The 21,861-nt window shown below is 40.4% G+C and overlaps 1 non-coding gene across 1 annotated transcript; it reads left to right on the forward strand.

Moving 5' to 3' along the window:
* The first annotated feature begins 16,297 nt into the window (after nt 1–16,297).
* LOC111538663 lies at nt 16,298–16,401 on the forward strand. The gene has a single exon (XR_002730414.1). It is a non-coding gene; the product is annotated as a U6 spliceosomal RNA (small nuclear RNA).
* Nucleotides 16,402–21,861: the final 5,460 nt, after the last annotated feature.

A 21,861-nucleotide genomic window follows, 5' to 3' on the forward strand; every position in this document is an offset into this window, starting at 1 on the left:
GTGTGCCCATTTCTCTTGGGAACTGTGAGTATCAAACTATCTTTTCAATGGCAGTCATCTCACGATCCATTGGTCTTACTATACCTAAGATTTTCTATTACTACATTGTATTTTAACAAAAATATACCAATTAAGACCAGGCTTGGTGGCTCACGCCTGTAATCCCAGCACTTTGGGAGGCTAAGGTGGGCAGATTACCTGAGGTCAGGAGTTCAAGACCAGCCTGGCCAACATGGTGAAACCCATCTCTATTAAAAATACAAAATATGAGCCAGGTATGGTGGCCCACGCTTGTAGTCCCAGCTACTGTGGAGGCTGAGGTGGGAGAATCGCTTAAACAAGGAGGTAGAAGTTGCAGTGAGCAATCATGCCACTGCACTGCAGCCTGGGTGACAGAGCGAGACTTCATCTCAAAAACAAACAAAAAAACAAAACACAAACAATATGCCAATTATTACATGTTCAATTGTAAATAACAGAAAACCCAATTCAAACTGCCTTAAGCCATAAAGGAGACAGAATGTGGGTTGAGAGTTGGGGCAGCCTCCAGTGTTTGTTTATTTCAGTCTCTGGTGATGTCTTCAAGGCCCTACTGTCCATCTCTCATCTGGGTTCTGGAAGAGCAGATTGATCCTTTACTCCCAGGCCCACATGCGTCTCCTTCCAAGCCTAGGGAGAGAGACCAGGGCTCCTCTGGAAGTTGTCTCAGAAGAATGGGCAGCTTCATTCCCGAGAGCTCCTGCAAGTACCTTTGCAAAATTGGAGTATGTGCTCATCCCTGGCTAAGAAAAGAATTATGTTGATGAATTTGGGCCTGAGCCAAACGACTTCCCTGGAATCACAAGGGCAGTCAGTCAACTTTCCAGGAAGCTCACGAGCTGAGAGGGGGAGTCGTGGACACCAAGTCAAGAGAAGGGAAAACTCATGCTCAGTGACACCATGGTGTCCAATGCAATCATATAATAGCAGAGAAGGACAGAACATAAGAAACGGCACAAGACAATAATCTGTGTTGAGGAAGGCGGTGGTACCACATAGTTGCTCTAGGTACCATATTTGCAAGTAAAATTCTCTATTTATTTATTTATTTTATTTTATTTTATTTTTTTATTTATTTTTTGCTTGGGCTGGAGTGCAGTGGCACGATCTCTGCTCACTGCAAGCTCTGCCTCCCAAGTTCATGCCATTCTCCTGCCTCAGCCTCCCGAGTAGCTGGGACTACACATGCCTGCCACCACGCCCGGCTAATTTTTTGTATTTTTAGTAGAGACAGGATTTCACCGTGTTAGCCAGGATGGTCTCAATCTCCTGACTTCGTGATCTGCCTGCCTCGTCCTCCCAAAGTGCTGGGATTACAGGCATGAGCCACTGCGCCCGGCCAAATTCTCTATCTCTAGTGGCTTTTACTAGAATTAGAAGGAGACAGCTTCACTTCTTCTGAGATATGATTCTAATTCTGAGATGGTCATAGGAAAAAAAGTCATTAAATTTATATTTTATTTCTATCTTACATTTGCCTGTCTGATCTTTGAGGGTTGTAAACCTGATGGGAAAGAGGTCATATATTTTAATAGCATGTTGGCATTTAAAATGCCAAGAAGTGAAAAAAAATCAGGATTCCATTTAGCCTGAGAATTTTAATGTATGTTCATTGCTTTTCTTCAATAATTCCTCTCATTTCACACATACACAAAGATATGACCTCCCCCCCCCCCCCCCCCCCCCCCCCCCCCCATCAGACATACATATTTAGTCCTGGGAGAGATGTGGCATCAAATCAGAGGCAGTTTTTCTCTAAAGAACCAGAGTAGAGAGCCTAATTTAATTAGTGTCCAGTCTGGAAGGAATGAAAACAGCATAGCATCTGTAATGCAGAAAGGTTATATGCGACCTGCCTCTTGAAAAGATGTCTGCTTGATTTGTATCATTCTGCTGCCCTCAACAATAGAGATTTGCTCTCGTCTCTGCAACAGACATATTTCCAATCACCAGGCTCTTGAGGATTTATGCTCTCTTCCTGATTTAAACAGCAACTCCCAAAAGGCAGTCTACATTTCAGCATCAGAGGACATAGGGCTCCTTAGACATTCTGCAAGCATGTATTACATTTATCACCAAATTAGAGGTAATTGTGAGCACAGGAGAAAAATGATCAAATTCACAAATTATGCTGCTAATTTACCCAACTACAATTATGTTGAATATATGTATTTTGCCTTGATTTTGGCATTTGGTGGAAGTAATACATGCTACGAAAACAAGACTAGCAAACGATATTTCATTTGTTACTTCTAATAAAAACAGAATGAGAAAATGGATAGGAAAGCACTTTGTAAATCCTAAAGCACTATGTAGAAGTGAGTTACTCTCAGTGATTCCATTGTTTGCTAAGCTTTACTTAAAGGAGAAAAGGATGCCTGAAGAACTGCATAAGTGAGCTCATTTTCTTCCTTTACTGACATTCTAAATGCATTAGAATGATCTGTTTTTTCTACATATTTTAACATGTTCAGATAGGAAGTCTCACCCTGGTGAATATTTTCACAGTTTAAAAAACTGTCTGTTCCCAACTCAGTTTTTTTTAATGGGCAAAAGATTTGAACAAGGACTTCACAAAAATGGTCATATAAATGGCAAATAACATTAAAAAGTGCTCATGATTAATCACCAAGGAAATGCAAATTCAATCCACATTTATTGACCGTTACATGCCCAGCTGAATGGCTAACATTGGCAAAAGCTGCCAATACTGGGGATCGGGCTGGGCGCGGTGGCTCATGGCTGTAACCCCAGCACTTTGGGAGGTTGAGGTGGGCAGACCATTTGAGGCAGAAGTTTGAGACCAGCCTGGGCAACATGGTCAAACCCAATCTCTACTGAAAATACAAAACTTAGCTGGTCACGGTAGTGTGTGCCTCTAATCCCAGCTACTCGGGTGGGTGAGGCACAAGAATCAGTTGAACCCGGAAGGCAGAGGCTGCAGGGAGCCAAGGTCGTACCACTGCACTCCGGCAACACAGCAAGACTGTCTACAAAAAGAAAAGAAAAACAAACAAACAATACTGGGAATTGGCAAGGATGTGGATGAACTGGACTCTCCCACAGTGCCAGCGAGAGTGTAAATTGGCCCACTATAAAAACTGTTGGCAGTATCGATTACACTGCTTGAATTCATGCACGCCCTATGACCCAACCCTCCCAGGTATACACCTGTGGCAGGCACAATGCAGTGAGCCCTCTGTATTCATGGCTTCTGCATCCTCAGATTCAACCAAACTCAATCGAAAATACAGTCACAGCATCACTTAATGATGAGGATAATCATTAGGCAATTTCATCATCCCGTGAGCACTGTGGAGTTTACTTACGCAAACCTAGCTGATACAGCCTACTACACACCTAGAATATGCGGTATAGCCTGTTGCCCATAGGCAACAAATCTGCACAGCGTGTGACTGCACTGAATACAGTAGGCAATTGTAACGCAATGGTATTTGTGTATCTAAAACTATCTAAACATAGAAAGGTACAGTAAAAATACATTTTATAAGCTTCTAGGGTGACCATATATATGTAGTACATTGTTAACCAAAAAGATATGTTCGTCACATGACTATATTAAAAAAATAAATTAAAAATAACAATACAACAATAAAAGTAATTCAAAATTTAAAATACAGTATAACAACTTTTTTTTCTTTTTTTTTTTTTGAGATGGAGTCTCACTCTGTCACCCAGGCTGGAGTGCAGTGGCACGATCTCAGCTCACTGCAACCTCTGTCTCTTGGGTTCAAGAGATTCTTCTGCCTCAGCCTCCCCAGTAGCAGGGATTACAGGTGTGCACCACTACACCTGGCTAATTTTTTTGTATTATTAGTAGAGACGGGGTTTCACCATGTTGGCCAGGCTGCTCTCGAACGCCTGACCTCAAGTGATCCATCCACCTTGGCGAGTCACCATGCCCAGCCAAAATACAAAATAACTATTTACATAGCGTTTACATTGTATTAAGTATTCTAAGTAATCGAGGAATGATTTAAAGTATATGGGAGGGCCAGACACAGTGACTCATGCCTGTAATCCCAGCACTTTGAGAGATTGAGGCAGGCAGATCACTTGAGGTCAGGAGTTCATGACCAGCCTGGCCAACATGGCAAAGCCTTGTCTCTACTAAAAGTACAAAAATTAGCCAGGTGTTGTGGCAGGCACCTATAATCCCAGTCACCTCCGCCTCCCAGGCTCAAGTGATTCTCCTGCCTCAGACTCCCAAGTATTTGGGATTACAGGTACACACTACCACGCCCAGTTAATTTTTTTGTATTTTTAGTAGAGACGGGGTTACACCCTGTTGGCCAGACCAGTCTTGAACTCCTGACCTCAGGTGATCCACCCACCTCAGCCTCCCAAGGTGCTGGGATTACAGGCACGAGCTACCACACCCAGCCTCTGTTTTCTTTTAAGTATAAAAATAATTTTAAAAATTTAAAAAGAAGCTCTCTGTTTTTATTATTAAACTTTAAAAATTTCAAACTAAAGCCACTTTATATTAATAATAGTGATTTTTTTTTTTTTTAATGGAGTCTTGCTCTGTCGCCCAGGCTGGAGTACAGGGGCCCAACTTGGCGCATTGCAACCTCTGCCGCCCAGGTTCCACTGCAACCTCTGCCTCCCGGGTACCACTACGATCTCTGCCTCCCAGATTCAAGCAATTCTCCTGCCTCAGCCTCCCAAGTAGCTGGGATTACAGGTGCCTACCACCACGCCCGGCTAATTTTTGTATTTTTAGTAGAGACGGGGTTTCACCACGTTGGCCAGGCTGGTCTCAGAAACTCCTTACCTCAAGTGATCTGCCCACCTTGACCTCCCAAAGTGCTGGGATTATAGGCATGAGCCACCTCACCTGACCTAATAAGTGATTTTTTTTTTTTTTGCTTTTACTGTTTAGCTACCCTCTGATTTTTCTTTTGTTTTCTTTCCTTTTTTCTTTTTCTTTTTTTTCTTTTTTTTTTTTTGACAGGGTCTCACTTTGTCAACCAGACTGGAGTGCAATGGTGCAATCTCAGCTCACTGCAGCCTTGACCTCCTGAGTTCAAGAAATTTTCCTGCCTCGGCCTCCCGAGTAGCTGGGGCTACAGTCACACATGCCACCATGCCTGGCTAATTTTTGTATTTTTTGTAGAGATGTGGTTTTGCTGTGTTGCCAAGGTTGATCTCGAGCTCCTGGACTCAAGTGATCCACCTGCCTCTGCCTTCCAAAGTACTGGGATTACAGGTATGAGCCACTGCACCCCACCCTGATTTTTCATCACAGAATGTTCCCCCTTAGACCAGAATAGAAATATCTAGTGAAAGACTACCAAACATCATGGTACATTTTAATAAATTTAAACGTATACCCTTTCACAGACTCTACTTTTGAATTTTATTTATTATTATTATTTATTTTGAGACAGGGTTTCGCTCACTCTAGCCTTGACCTCCTGGACTCAGATGATCCTCCCACCTCAGCCTCCCAAGTAGCTGGGACTACAGGTGCACACCACCACACCTGGCTAATTTTTTGTATTTTTCATAAGAGATGGAGTTTCACCATGTTGCCCCAGCTGGTCTGGAACTCTTGGGCTCAAGGGTTAAATTTTATTTATTATTTACTTATTTATTTAATGACTATCAGATTCTTCTCCCCAAAAGTAACTAATTGCATTTTCTTCTGTTTCCTTTTCTATAATTTATAATTATAGAAAATATATTAAATATATTTAATATATATTAAAATATATTAAATGTATTTTATATTTATTAATATACTAAATATATTAAATATATATGTAAGAAAATATATTTATATATGTGAGAAAATATATTAAAATATGTATGTAAATATATTAAAATATATATTTTATTAAAGAAAATATATTAAACAATATATATGTAAAAAACCGGGCCGGGTGCAGTGGCCCACACCTATAATCCCAGCACTTTGGGAGGCCAAGGCAGGCAGATCACTTGAGGTCAGGAGTTCGAGGTCAGCCTGGCCAACCTGTTGAAAACCCATCTCTACTAAAGATACAGAAATTAGCCAGATGTGGTGGCATGTACCTGTAATACCAGCTACTTGGGAGGCTGAGGCAGGAGAATCACTTGAACCCAAGAGGCAGAGGTTGCAGTAAGCCAAGATCTCACCACTGCACTCCAACCTGGGTGACAGACTGCGAATCTGTCTCAAAAAAGCAATTGAGTGGATGTAAAACCGTCCCTCATTTAATTAGTTCCTCTATTGACAGACGTTTGGGTTGTTGCCAGTCCTTTGCTATTATAAACAATGCTGCAATAAATGTCCTTAAATATCCATTATTTTGCACAATCACACATTTTTGGTAAATTTACTTCAATAAATATTGATTTAAAGGTCAACGGTAGATGCTAACATTTGTTTCCATTTTTAAGACAGACCATCTACTGAGAAGAATACACTTGTTAATGCATGTATTCCTCCAATAGATACTTCAGTGCCTAACTCCGGTTAGACAAGGCTGAATATGGGGGAAAAAAAATCATATACCTGTAAAAGATTTTTGAAACGATGTTTTAGTTTTTTAGGGCTGCCGTAACAAAGTACCACAAATGAGGTGGCTTAAAACAACAGAAATTTATGGTCTCAAAATTCTTTAAACTAGAGAGGAGAGGACAGGTAGCCAGGACAAAGGGGTGTCACAGATGCTGGGGTGAGTGGTGGAGGGAGTTTCAAAGAGGAGAATAATCACATATAATACAAAAGGTAAGTGGGATGCAAGTTTAATAGGAGCCACTGGATTTGGTAATGAGAAGGTTTTTGTTGACCTTAGCAGTCAGATTGCAGTGGATGGAGGAAAGAATGGGAAGTTAGTAAGTAGGGTGATATTTTCCGAAAGGAAAATAACTCCATCTTCTAACTTAATGATACGTTTGAGGTTGATAAATCACGGTGCTGACCTCTTTTCCCTCCTCCTGTTGGGGGATGTCTGGGACCTCGTTTAGTGCTTCCTTCTGGAGGGAACTGGCCTTCCAGGTCTGTCTGACATGCGCATCACTGACGTTGACCTCAGCCCTTGTCCTTCCGGGGTTCAAATGCTACCCATGGCTCAGATTCTACCTCAAAGGGCATCTATTCTCGAAAGTCTTCCCCACTCTCCCCAGCTCCAAGTCATCTTTTTGTCCTCTGAATCTCTACAATATTTATTTCCACATCTCTTAAAGTATACTTAACTTTAAACATTTATTCCTTTTATTATAATTATTAGTGCTTTTCATCTTTTCTTCTCAACTAGACTAAGAGCTCCAGATAGGATTCATGGATGATTCACCTTGATATTCCCAAAGATAACACATTTCTTCACATTTGCACTGAATATTAACATCAAATGCATGCTGACTATTCCATAAATATTTATTAAGTAAATTAATAAAGGGAGATAGCTGGACCCAACAAGATAACATCAAATAGAGTTCAACAGGCCAGGCATCGTGGCTGATGCCTATAGTCCTAGCACTTTAGGAGGCTGAGATGGGTGGATCCCTTGAGGTCAGGAGTTCAAGACCAGCCTGGCCAACATGGCGAAATCTGTTTCTACTAAAAATACACCAATTAGCTGGACATGGTGGCAGACCTCTGCAATCCCAGCTAGCTGGGAGGCTGAGGCAAGAGAATCACTTGACTCCAGGAGGCGGAGGTTGCAGTGAGCCGAGATCACACCACTACACTCCAGCCTGCGCAACAGAATGAGGCTCTGTCTCGGAAAAAAAAACTAAAAAAAAACTAGAGTCCAACAACCTCACACAATGTGCACATCTTTAGGTTAAGTGTTCTTTGCAGTTAAAAACAGCAATTTTTGAAGTCAGCAGAAGCAAATAATTAGATGCCAAACATTTAACCCAATCTAAAGTATCCAAAATCCAGGAAGTAACACAGATATCAACTAAGGGTGAAATTGCTGTAGTAAACCACGGTAATAGGGAGCCAGGTTGCATAGGAGAGATGGGTTTGGAAGGGCACAGGCCAAGACGTAGCCTATAACTTTCTGTGATTTTGAGGAAGTACGCTTGCCTCTCAAAGCCAGTCCTCACGTCACTACTCTGAAGATAGTAATTTCCCTATGATTGTTATGGGGTGTATATACATATGCTATATACAGGGTAACTGAAACAGAAGAAGCCCTGAATAAAAAATAACTTTTAACTGTTATAGCAATGAGATGAAATAGTATGCAAACATTAAAATGATTACTCTGAAGACCATGTAGCAACACGTCTTGTTATATATCAGTAAATATATTTTACTGATTCATTATTGTTAGTATATAATTTAAGATATTTGGCTGGGCAAGGTGGCTCACGCCTGTAATTCCAACACTTTGGAAGGTCAAGGTGTGTGGGTTGCTTTGAGCTCAGGAGTTCAAGACCAGCCTGGGCAACATGACCCTGTCTCTACAAAAAATACAAAAAAGTAGTCAGTGGTGGTGGTACATGCCTGTAGGCACAGCTACTCAGGAGGCTGAGGCAGGAGAACCACTTGAGCCCAGGAGGTCAAAGCTGCAGTGAGCCGAGATCACGCCACTGCACTACAGCCTGGATGACAAAGTGAGACCTTGTCTGCAAAAAAAAGAAAAAATATTAACATACCAAATCTAAAAAAATTATAAATGTATTACATATTAATAATACACCATTAAATAAGAGAAAGCAGAATAAAAACTATATAAAACTGCTAGTTATACAACAATATAATAAATTATGTGTACTTGTTAACAAGATCAAAAGGCAATCTGGCTGGGCAAGGTGGCTTAAGCCTATAATCCCAGCACTTTGGGAGACCGAGGCGGGTGGATCACTTGAGCCCAGAAGTTCAAGATCAGCCTGGCCAACACGGTGAAACCCTGTCTCTATTAAAAATATAAAAATTAGCCAGGCATGGTGGCATATGCTTGTAATCATAGCCACTCAGGAGGCTGAGGCATGAGAAACACTTGAACTCAGGAGGCAGAAGTTGCAGTGAGCTGTGATTGTGCCACTGCACTTCAGTCTGGGCAACAGAGCGAGACCCTATCTTAAAAAAAAAAAAAAGATTGAAGGCATTATAAAAATAAGAATATAGTTATTCATTACTACAGATGCCTCAGAAAGAAAAAGGATTGATCATAAGTTATAATGAACTAGTATGAACAATTATATGCCAACAAATTGGATAATCTAGAAGAAATTGGTAAATTCCTAGAAGCATGTATACAACCTATCAAAACTGAAACAGGAAAAAATAGCCTAAACTGACAATTCACAAATGAGACTAAATTAGTAATCAAAAACCTTCCAACAGGCTGGGTGCAGTGGCTCATGCCTGTATTCCCAGCAATCTGGGAGGTTGAGGCAGGCAGATTGCTTGAGTTCAGGAGTTCAAGACTAGTCTGGGTAACATAGCAAAACCCCATCCCTACTAAAAACACAAAAAAGTAGCTAGGCATGGTGTGCGCCTGTAGTCCCAGCTACTCAGGAGGCTGAGGTGGGAGAATCACCTGAGCCTGGTAGGTTGAGGCTACAATGAGCTGAGATCATGCCACTGCACTCCTGGGCATGATTAGGTGACAGAGTGAGACCCTGTCTGAAAAACAAAAAATCTTCCAACAGAGAAAAGCCCAGGACCAGATGGCTTCACAGGTGAATCCTAACAAACATTCAAAAAAAGAATTACTATCAATCCTTCTTAAACTCTTCCAAAAAATAAAAGAGGGACAACCTCCAAACCCATTTTATGAGGTCCACATCACCTTAATATCAAAGACAAAGAATAACACTAAGAAGAAAACCACAGGCCAATATACCTGGTGAACAGAGATGCAAAACTCCTCAAAAAAATACTAGCAAACTGAATTCAACAGCACATTAAAAGTATCATACACCACAACCAAGGGGGATTTATCCCTAGGATGCAAGGATGGTTCAACATATGCAAGTCAATGTGATATACCACATTAACAGATTGAAATATAAAAACTACATGATCAACTATAAAAATTACTGCATCATTTCAATAGATGCAGAAAAAACATTAGACAAAATTCAACATCCATTCATGATAAAAGCTCTTAACGAAATAAGTATAGAGGGGACATACTTCAGCATAATAAAGATCACATATGTATTTCCATGAACAGTTCACAAAAGTAAAAAAAAAAAAAAAAAAAAACCATATATGAAAGGCCATAGCTAACATCATAATCAATAGGGAGAAACTGAAAGGTTTATCTCTAATATCTGATCTTAGCTACAAATGCCCACTAACACCACTTCTATTCAACATAGTACTAGAAATCCTAACCAGAACAATTAGACAAGAAAAAGAAATAAAAGGCACTGAAATCAGAAAAGAAGAGGTATAATTACCTCTGTCTGCAGACCAGCCTGGGCAACATAGCTCCCCCCATCTCTACAGTAAAAAAAGTTTTCAATCAACTAGGCATGGTGGTGTGTGCCTAAAGTCCTAGCTTTTGGGGAGGCTGAAGCAGGGGGATAACTTAAGCACAGGAGTTAAGATGTTGCAGTAAGCTATGGTCATGTCACTACACTCTAGCCTGGGCAACAGAGCAAGACCCTCAAGAAATAAAAAAGAAAATGAGGGGCGTGTGTGTATGTGCATATATAAATGTGTGTATGTGTGTGTATATATAGATATATATGTAATATTCAATGGACTATTATTTAGCCTTAAAAAAAGAAGGAAATTCTGCAACATGGGTGAACCTGAAGGACATTATGCTAAGTAAAATAAGCCAGACACAGAAAGACAAATAATGCATGATCTCACATATGTAGATTTAAAAATAGTTGAACTTACAGAAGCACAGAGTAGAATGGTGGTTGACAGGAGTTGGGGGATGGGGGAATTGGGGAGATGTTGGTCAAAGGGTACAAAGTTTCCATTACGCAGGATAAATAAATTCTGTGTATCTAATGTACAGCATGGTGACTATAGTTAACACTGCATTGTATACTTGAAATTTGCTGAGAGTAGATCTTGTCTTCTCGCCACACACACATACGCCTACACATACGGGGGTAACTATGTGAAGTGATGGATATGTTAACTAGCTTGATGTGATGATCATTTCACAATGTACATGCATATCAAACCATCAAGTTACACCTGTTAATTACATACAATTTCTATTTTTCAATTATACTCCACTAAGTTTTTTTTTTTTTCCCTATAAAGTAGAGACAGGGGTTTCGTTGTTTTGCTCAGGTTGGTTTCTAACTCCTAGGCTCAAGGAATTCTCCCACCTTGGCCTCCCAAAGCGCTGGGATTACAGGTGAGAGCCACCGTGACTGGCTCTTTTACAAAGGTTTATTGGGTAGGAGGAGGTGGCTCATGCCTGTGATCCCAACTGCTCAGAAGGCTAAGGTGGGAGGATGGCTTGAGGCCAAGAGTTTGAGACAAGCCTGAGCAACATCACAAGACCTGTCTCTAAAAAAATTTGTAAAAATATTTAGCTCGTTGTGGTGCATGCCTGTAGTCCCAACTACAGGAAAGATCCCTTGTAGGGAGAAGGATCCCTTGCACCCGGAGGTTCCAGCTGCAGTAAACTATGATCCTACCACTGTACTCCAGCCTGGGCAACTGAGCAAGACCCCGTCTCTAAAACAAACAAACAAACAAGCTTTTAAAAAAAGATTACAGTTGTTTAATGTTGAATCAGTTAGGACTCTTTGTTACTGTTATGGTGGAAAAGAATCTGAACTTGAACTAACTTGGGCCAAAAATGGAATTTATTTGTTCCCAGATCTCAGGGAAGGATTGAGCAATACAGCTATAGAACGGCAGGAATCCAGCTGGCCCACGGAACAACTGGGACCAGGCGTTTCAACATCTTCAGGAGCCTCTTCCATCTCCAAATCTTGCTGTTGGCCTCATTCCTATTCACCACAATAAGATTTGTCTACAGGAAGAAAGCAGGCCTCCCCAATGCACAGTTTCCAACTTCTGCCCCCAAAGAGGGAATCCCTATGTTCCCTCTTCTCAAACAAGGGTGCTCCTCAGTGAATGTGCGCTGCTGCACCCATATCAATTGCTTTTCAGCCAATGTCTGTCCTCATTGGCAGGTACCCGGACCTCCCTGATTGTTACAGATATTGATAATCACCCCTGGAATCAGGTTCAAATATCCCAGAGAAGAGGATCGTTGGTATTGCTTTTCTCTAATCAGCCCTAGGCAGGGCCAGGCCATGTCAGAGCACAGCTGCTCCCACAGGAATCACCAGGTCAAAGGTACAGAAAGAGTGATTCCCAGAAGGAGGGTTGGTACTGGGCAGATCAAAAAAAGACATGCTGGCTGGGCACAGTGGCTCACGGCTGTCATCCCAGCATTTTGGGAGGCTGAGGTGGGAGGATCACCTGAAGCCAGGCGCTTGAGACCAGCCAGAGCAACAAAGTGAGGCCTCCACACACACACACACACAAATATATATATGTGTGTGTGTATATATATAGTCTGGGCATGGTGGTACATACCTATAGTGCCAGCTACTTGGGAGGCTGAGATGAGAGGATTGTTTGAGCCCAGGAGGTCAAGAATGTAGTGGGCCCTGATACTGCCACTGTACTCCAGCCTGGGCCACAGAGTGGGACTCTGAAAAGAAAGAAAGAGAGAAAGAAAGAGAGAGAGAGAAGGAAAGGAAGAAAGAAAGAGGGAAAGAAAGGGGGGGGGGGGGGAGGGAGAGAGGGAAGGAAGGGAGGGAGTCTACTATAAGTGTACTTGTAGTTTTTATTTTCCAAAATTTTAAATTTCCAAAATTTAAAAATTATTATAACTTTTAAAAGGAAAAAAATAATTTTAAGTACCAAAAGCCCCATCTTTCTTAGTTTTACTTCTACTCTGTCTTAGAATGCCATCAGCATCTCTGTCCCATCTACAAATAAACATGGTCACACTGTGTTAGAAATTCTCTAAGAAACAGGGGGCTATTGATAGCCAGCTTAGTGTTACCTTTCACCTACCCTGGTTAAGCAACAAAATAAGTCACTCATTTGATGTTACAACAGGTTCCTGTTTGATGTATCCAGTTTCCTCTAAAATTTTCAGCATTTGGGTTAAATTTTATTCAGAGTGATAGCCACACTTAATCTCCCCAAGGCACTAACCAGAAGAAAATCAGGCCCTAACTTTGCTATCCAGGCCCATCCAGACATCCTAATCTTTTCCCTCAGCATATGTAGAGAATTCAAAAACTAACTTGCATACAAATGCAGATAATCTATTTCCAGGTTCTATCTAAAGCCTTTTAGTAAGATCTTCCAAATTCTTACTTTTGAATATCCCCTAGCAATGAAAGATAACTTGACTGCTGAGATATCATTCATAGAAGAAATGAGAAAAATGATTAATTTCTGAGCATTTTCAATTTCATACACACTTAAGCTCATAATTGAGTGGTTGATTTCTAGTTCTTCCAGGTACAATCACACCACAGAGAAATGGTTTTAAAGATTAAGTTTTAGTGAGAGACTAATAAATTTTTCAGGCCAGCTCTCAAGACTTTCTCAATTTTCTACATACTATTAAAGAACAATACATGCCCAGTGATTAGAATGCATGCTAGTGCCCCTGGGCATAGAAACATCTGGATAACAAAATGGAGTCTGCCTTAAGTGTCCAAACAGCAAGCTAACAAAAATGAAAACAGCAAGCAGATAAACAGAACAATCCGGGGGTAGCAGCCATGATCCAGATTAATCCATTACCATGACAGCACACATCACAGAAACTTCCAGAGGGTGTTCAGGGCACATGTTCCATGAGAAATGCTTGATCCCTTTGTGGCTTGCTTCTTTCCTTAGTGTTTGCAGTGGGAATGTATGCCCTGGTTATGGGCCTTTTCAAAAACTCAGCAGAAAAGCTCTCTGCCAGGCCGCGTGCACAGCACAGTAGAGAAAACACTATTGCAGATTGCTAGTTTAAATGAAGGCTACCCAAATAAACTAGCAAACTAAGATGCAAAAGTTAGAAGTACGCCCAATCCAACCTGCTAGAGAAGTAGGACCATAAATGTCATAAAGAATTGTAGACTAGGATTGTTTTATAAAAATTAATTTTAAAGACTGAATGTGGTGGCTCATGCCTGTAATCTCAGCACTTCGGGAGGCTGAGGTGGGTGGATCACTTGAGGTCAGGAGTTCAAGACCAACCTGGCCAACATGGTGAAACCCCTGCCTCTACTGATAACACAAAAACTAGCCGGGTGTGATGGTGCATACCTGTAATTCCAGCGACTCAGAAGCTGAGGCAGGAGAATTGCCTGAACCCGGGAAGTGGAGGTTGCAGTGAGCCAAGATCATGCCACTGCACTCCACCCTGGGTGACAGAGTAAGACTCTGTCTCAAACACACACACAAACACACACACACACACACACGCACAATTAATTTAAAATTTTGTGCACAGGCCCAGGCATGATGGCTCATGCCTATAATCCCAGCACTTTTGAGGCCAAGGCAGGAGGATCACTTGAGGCCAGAAGTTTGAGACCAACCTGAGCAACATAGTAAGATCCCATGTCTCTACAAAAACATTCACAAAAATTAGCCGGTTATGATGTCATGCATCTTTAATCTTAGCTACTTGGGTGGCTGAGGCGGGATGATTGCTTGAGCCCAGGAGTTCGTGGTTGCATGAGCTATGATCATGCCACTGCACTCCAGCCTGTGTAACAGAGCAAGACCCTGTCTGAAAAAAAATAAAAATAAAAAAAATAAAAAAATAAAAAAATATATATATATATATGCATAGGCAGCTAATTCTAGAGTTTATAACTTTCTTCAACACTGCTTTTTTTTTTTTTTTAAATATTACAATGGCATCTGTCCAATTCTCCACAGGGAAAAGTGTCATGGTCTTTTATCAGATGAAAGGCGCACTCTGGATTTCAGTCAACATGATAGAACACTGTACCCCTCCAGATTCACGCCCTAAGTGTTTGGGAATTAAAGTCTCCCAATCTTTTTCTTCTTATTAAATCACAAGGGCCCCACTGACATGGTGATTAGCAGTTCTGGCCTGGAAAAAAATAAATAAATAAAGAATTCTAGCACAGCTGCAAGAAAACAAACAAAAAGAACAGCTGGGAAGACCTGGTCTATTTTTGCTTTGCATTTAGTTGGCAAAACAAAATTCCCTTCTGGAAGAATTCCCACCACTTTATTCCACCACATTTATCATCTCCCTTTTTCTATTTCTTTTTATTCATTTTTTTTTCTTTCCTTAATACTACTGTCTTTTTCTTCACCAGGTATTTCCTTATTTTTTCATTCATTTAACAAATATACATTGCACGCCTAGTATAGGCGAGATACTTTGCCAGACACTGTAGGACGTATAAAGATAAGTTAAACATGAGTTCTGACATCCAAAACCTTATTATCCTAATAGACAGTGTGACTGGTACGTAAATAAGTCAAATCAAAAGTAAAAAGTGGCCGGGCGCCATGGCTCATGCCTGTAATCCCAGGACTTTGGGAGGCCGAGGCAGGCAGATCACTTGAGGTCAGAAGTTCGAGGCCAGCCTGGCCAACATGGAGAAACCCCATCTCTTCTAAAAATACAAAAATTAGCCAGGCATGGTGGCAGGTGCCTATAATACCAGCTACTTGGGAGACTGAAGCACAAGAATCGCTGGAACCCAGAAGGCGGAGGTTGCTGTGAGCCAAGATCGCGCCACTGCACTCCAGCCTGGGTGACAGAGCAAGTCTCTGTCCCAATAAAAAATTTAAAAAAGTAAAAGGTAGATGATAAGAGAGAAAATAAATATAAAGTGACATAGAAACTCAGGAGAGGGACTCATTCCAGTTTGAGGGCTTAGCGAAAGTCCGTAGAGAGGCGCCTGAATAAACGGCATTCTGGGCAGAAAACAAAACAGAACAAACAAACAAAAAAAAACCCAGCATGAGCAAAGGCAATAATCGCTAAAAAAACACAGAGCGATTGAATTTGACTAGAGCATCAGTCCTCAAGATGTGGTCCTGGACCATTAGGACCAGCATCATTTGATATCTTGTTACATATGTAAATCCTTAAACCCCACCCCAGGTCTACTGAATCAAAGATCTGTGGTAGGACCCAGCAATTTATGATGTAACAAGCCCTCCAAGAGATTCTGGTGTGTATTCAAGTTTGAGAGTCACTGAATCAAGGTATAGGATACCCAGGGTGGGAAATCTGCTTGAAAAGTAAGATTGGAATAAATAAAAGAAAATCAACTTTAAAAGGATGGTTGGGTGCCAGCTTTGACAGCATATACACTAAAGTTAGAATGACACAGAGATCAGCATGGCCTCTGCAAAAGGATGAGATGCAATTTTGTGAAGCATTCTAATATTTTTTAAAAGGAAGGTGGAAAAAATAGACAAATAGGACTACATAAAACTTAAAAACCTATGTGTGTCAAAGAACATAAGCAACAAAGTAAAAAGGGAACCTGCAGAATGGATTGAAATAGCAGCAAGTCATACCTGAAAAGGGGTTAATGTGCAGAATGTATAAAGAACTCCTACAACTCAACAAAAACAATCCCCAATTTTTAAAAGGACAAAGGACTTGAATAGACATCATAGACATCTCTAAAGACGATATACAAGGCCAGGCGTGATGGCTTACGCCTGTAATCCCAGTACTTTGGGAGGCTGAATCAGGTGGATGACTTGAGATCAGGAATTCGAGACCAGCCTGGAGTTTAGTAGAGGTGAAACCCCACCTCTACTAAAAATACAAAAATTAGCCAGGCGTGGTGGCACATGCTTGTAGTCCCAGCTACTTGGGAGGCTGAGGTAGGAGAATTGCTTGAACCCAGGAAGTGGAGGTCACAGTGGGCCCATGTTGCACCACTGCACTCCAGCCTAGGTGACAGAGTGAGACCCTGTCTCAAAAAAAAAAAAAAAAAAACCCACAAAAATGATACACAAATAGCCAACAAGCATATGGAAAGATGCTCAATATCACTAGTCACCAGGGAAATGCAAATCAAAACCTCAATGAGATATCACCTCACACTCGTTAGGACAAGTACTATTAAAAACAAATTAAAAACCCAGAAAATAACAAGGCCAGGATGTAGAGAAATCAGCATCCTTGCACACTGTTGGTGGGATTATAAAATGTTGCAACCTCTATGGAAAACAGTAGGCAGTTTCTCAAAAAATTAAAAATAGCACTATTATGATTCAGCAATTCCACTTCTGGGTATGTATCCAAAAGAATGGAAAGAGGAGGAGTCTCAAAAAGATATTTGCATACCCATGTTCACAGCAGCATTTATCCATGGTAGCCAAGAGGTGAAAGCAATCTAAGCATTTACCAAAGGATAACTGGATAAACAAAATGTGGTCTATGCATACAATGGAATATTATTCAGCCTTAGAAAGGAAGAAAATCCGGCTGGGCGCGGTAGGTAGCTCACCTCTGTAATCCCGGCACTTTGGAGGCCAAGGTGGGTGGATCACCTGAGGTCGGGAGTTCAAGACCAGCCTGACCAACCTGGAAAAACCCCATCTCTACTAAAAATACAAAATTAGGCAGGCATGGTGGCACATGCCTGTAATCCCAGCTAACTCGGGAGGCTGAGGCAGGAGAATCTCTTGAAGCCGGGAGGTGGAGGTTGCGGTGAGCCAAGATCACGCCATTGCACTCCAGCCTGGGCAACAATAGCAAAACGCTGTTTCAAAAAATAAATAAATAAACAAAAAAAAAAAAAAAAAAAGGAAGGAAGGAAAAAAATCCTGTTACATGCTACAACATGAGGAACTTTGAGAATATTATGCTAAGTGGAATAAGCCAATTGCAAAAAGATGAATACTGTATGATTACACTAATATGAGGTAGTCGTCAAATTTGTAGAAACAAAAAGTAGAATGGTGGTTACCAAAGGATGAGGCGAGGAAAAGGGGGAGTTATTATTGAATGGGTATAGAGTCTCGAATTTGCAAGATGAAAAAGACTGGGAGATCTGTTTCACAACAATGTGAATATACTTAACAATATTAAAATGCACAACTAAAAATGGCTAACATGGTACATTTTATGTTATGTGCTTTTTTAATATCAGTTTTTTTGAAACAGGAAGGTGGACTAATTGAGGGCTTGAAATTCTAACACCTTTTCCTTCCATCGGTCAATTAAGAGTCTATTAATCCTTTGTTTTATTACATTTGATCTTGAGCTCTTATTTGTTGGAAGTATTTTTTTTTTTATTTTTGCTTTTGTTTTTACTATTACTTCAATCTTTTTGTGATAGGTCTCTTCAGATTTTCTATTTCTTCTTGGATCAGTTTAGATAGTTTGTGTCTCTTTAAAAATCTGTCTATTTCATATCTGCTGTCTGATTTATTTGCATACAATTGTTCAAAATATCCCCTCACAATTTTTGTTATTTCTGTAGGGTCAGGAGTCATGTGCCCTCTTTCAGTCCTAATTTTAGTAATCAAGTCTTCTTTTTTTTCTTGGTTAGTCTAGCTAATATTTTGTCAATTTTGTTGGTCTTTCCAAAGATTAACATTTTGTTTGGTTGATTTTCTCTCTTGTTTTTCTATTCTGTGTTTCACTTATTTCCGTTAGAGTCTTTATTATATCCTTCCTTCTGCTTGCTTTTTGGTTTAGTTTTTCCTTCCTTTTCCAGTGTCTTAAGGTGAAAGTTTAGATTATTGATTTTATTTTATTTTATTTATTTATTTTTTTATGAACAAGTGTAACTCTTTACTAAGATAGAATTGTTCTTATTCAAGAAATAGATGAAAATGGTTAAGTACAATTAAATGGCTCCATAAGTCTTACAATGAGAACAACAGTCCTGCCAGTTGTTCTTTCCAGAGGCAAACACTTTTCATTCTCTTAGTTTTTCCTTCTGTTAGTTACCTTCATGGGTTTTTCCAAATTGTTATTTTTTTAGTTTTTCAAGTGAATGCATATATTAATACATAAAATTTTTAAAAGCCTCTTCAGTTTATAATGCATCCTAACAGTCCCCTGCCCCATCCCTCCTCATTCTCCAGAGCAATGACTTTTAACTCTTCCAGCAATGTCTTCTGTTTTTTTCCTCATATAACTACTTAGTCGTTTCTTGATTATTTTATACATTATATAGTGATTTCTGGATATGACAGGTGAGGATTTAGCTCTTACACCATCACTATCTTTACTTCCTCCCATATTGTCCCAAAGTGGTTACCATATTTAGGGGCTAAGCAGTCACCACATCATTATGACTGTGTATGTATTGCTCCTTGTTGAGAAAAACAGCGTATTATGCTCTTTCTATCCTGTACTTCTTTCTGCCCTAGAATTAATGATTGCCTAACCAACCCTTTCCCCTTATTTTTTTACTTTTGCTTTATCTTCAATGAACTTCTTTCCAAATGCCCCAAATCTGGCAATAACTTTTTATTTTTAAGAGAAGGGATCTCACTAAGGTAGCCAGGCTGGTCTGGAACTCTTGGGCTCAAGCCATCCTCTTGCTGAGCCTCCTGAGTAGCTGGGACTACAGGCATGTGCCATTCCACCCAGCTAACCTACTAATATTTTTACTGTTTCTTTTTAAGCCAGCTCCATAGCTGGAATATTGCCTGTGTTGGATCTTATTTGCTGGATCTATGTCATTCTCTGGTTTGTGTACTCCTTCACTTTGCTGGAGTATTTTCTCCAACAGCTTCCCAAAAAAGGGTACATAGAGGTAACCCCTGAGTCTTTGCTTGTCTAAAAATGTATTTTACCTTCACCCTTGATTATTTGGGTGAATATAGATTTATCCGTTGAAAATAACTTTCTAGAATTCTGAAGGCATGGTTCCATTGTTTTCAGATTCCTTTTCAAGACAAGGTCTCTTCTGTCACCCAGGCTGGAGTGCAGTGGCACAATTACGACTCACTGCAGCCTTGGACTCATGGGCTCAACTGATCCTTCCATCTCAGCTCCCTGAGTAGATGGGAATACAGGTGTGTGCCACAATGCCCAGCTAATTTTTGTGTTTTTTGTAGAGGTGGGGCTTTGCCATGTTGCCCAAGCTGGTCTCAAGTGATCCACCTGCCTTGGCCTCCCAAAGTGCTAGGATTACAGGTGTGAGCCACTGTGCCCAGCTAGTTTTTCTTTTATTCTCTCTCTACTTCCTTCATTTCTTAAAGGCATCTCAAACTCAGTGGGCCCAAAACCAAAGTCAAACTCCATCAGAATATCCTGCTACTTACAACTTTAAAATATATCTTAAATCACAATTTCTTACTACATGCAACCCTTTGGTTCAAGTAACCATCATCCCTCACTTGAACTTAGAATTGGTTTTCCTGCTTCTGTATTTTTTTAAATTATAGAATATTTCAAATAAACCATGTGTGGTTTTATTCTTTTTACTACATAAAAAGAATGAAGATGTGCCAGGTGTGGTGGCTCATGCCTGTAATCTCAGCACTTTGGGAAGCTGAGGTGGGCGAATCACTTGAGGTCAGGAGTTTGAGACCAGCCTTACCAACATGGTGAAATCCCGTCTCTACTAAAAATACAAAATACAAAAATTTATCCGGGCATGGTGGCGTGCACTTAGTCCTAGCTGCTTGGGAGACTGAGGCAGGAGAATTGCTTGAATTTGGGAAAGTGGAGGTTGTAGTGAGCTGAGATTGCACCACTGCACTAAAAAAAAAAAAAAATTATATATTATATATATATAATATATATATGAAGCGCTTATATACTTAAACATGGAATTGCTTTAAGTGTTTGGCATTCGCTGTTCCCGTGCATGCCAGCAGCTTCTTACTGCAAACACCTGGGACTTACTATAGAGCAGTTGGAGTACGTTCCGCCCACACACAGGACAGGGAGCTGACAACCAAGGAGAGAGGGGAATCAATACTCCAGTTTTCTCCCCTCCATTTCCCTGTATCTCAGCAGTATGGAGCTTGTTACCAGTGAGAACCTGTTTGCTGACTTTAAACTGGTTTTCTTACCTTCTCAGTTCAGTTTTTCCATACCTCAACTGATGCTTTCTGGTATGACCTAGCAAATAAACTGTTTTCACTGAAATTTCAGTCTTGGAATCTACTTTGGGTTCCCCAATCTAAGACAGAAACATACTCATTTTCCCATCACTGGACTTCCAGGTTGTTTTCAATTTTTCACTGTTACAAACAAGGCTGCAACATTTATCTGCAAACCTCTGGATATACAAGTAGGAAGCTTTTGGTATTTCCACTAGTGAAACTGCTCAGTTGAAGGGTATGTGGATCCTTCATCTTTAATAAATATTACCAACATTTGAAAAGCCCGACAATGTCAAGGACTGGCAAGGGTGTCACATGTGATGGGTGTGGAAAGGCAGCTCACTGTAGCAAGTGGGCCACTTGTTTTTATTCCCCACTACCCTTGACTCTATCAGATACCATTTATGAAACATTCTTGCTATAAATAAGTGCTTCTCCTAGATTATTGATTTTAGATCTTTCTTCTTCATTAATATTGGCATTTCAGCTATAAATTTCCCTCTAAGCGGTGGGTTAGCTGCATCCCGTAAGTCTGGGTATGCTGTGTTTTTATTTTCACTCATCTCAAACTATTTTCTAATTTCTCTAATTACTGAGATTCAGCCATTTTTCTTGAATACATACTTCCTGAATTCCTGCCAGCATTTGAATAATTTCCAGAGTCCTAAAAAAGTTGATTCTTCCCATTTTTGCCAGGTTTCTCATTATCTTCATAAAGGAGAAATTTTTCAGAGGTCCTTTCTCTGACATTTTTGCTGACATCTTCCTTCTTTTTTCCTTCCTTCCTTCCTTCCTTCCTTCCTTCCTTCCTTCCTTCCTTC

Source organism: Piliocolobus tephrosceles, chromosome 5 (genome assembly GCF_002776525.5).
Source record: "Piliocolobus tephrosceles isolate RC106 chromosome 5, ASM277652v3, whole genome shotgun sequence".
Taxonomy (NCBI): Eukaryota; Metazoa; Chordata; class Mammalia; order Primates; family Cercopithecidae; genus Piliocolobus; species Piliocolobus tephrosceles.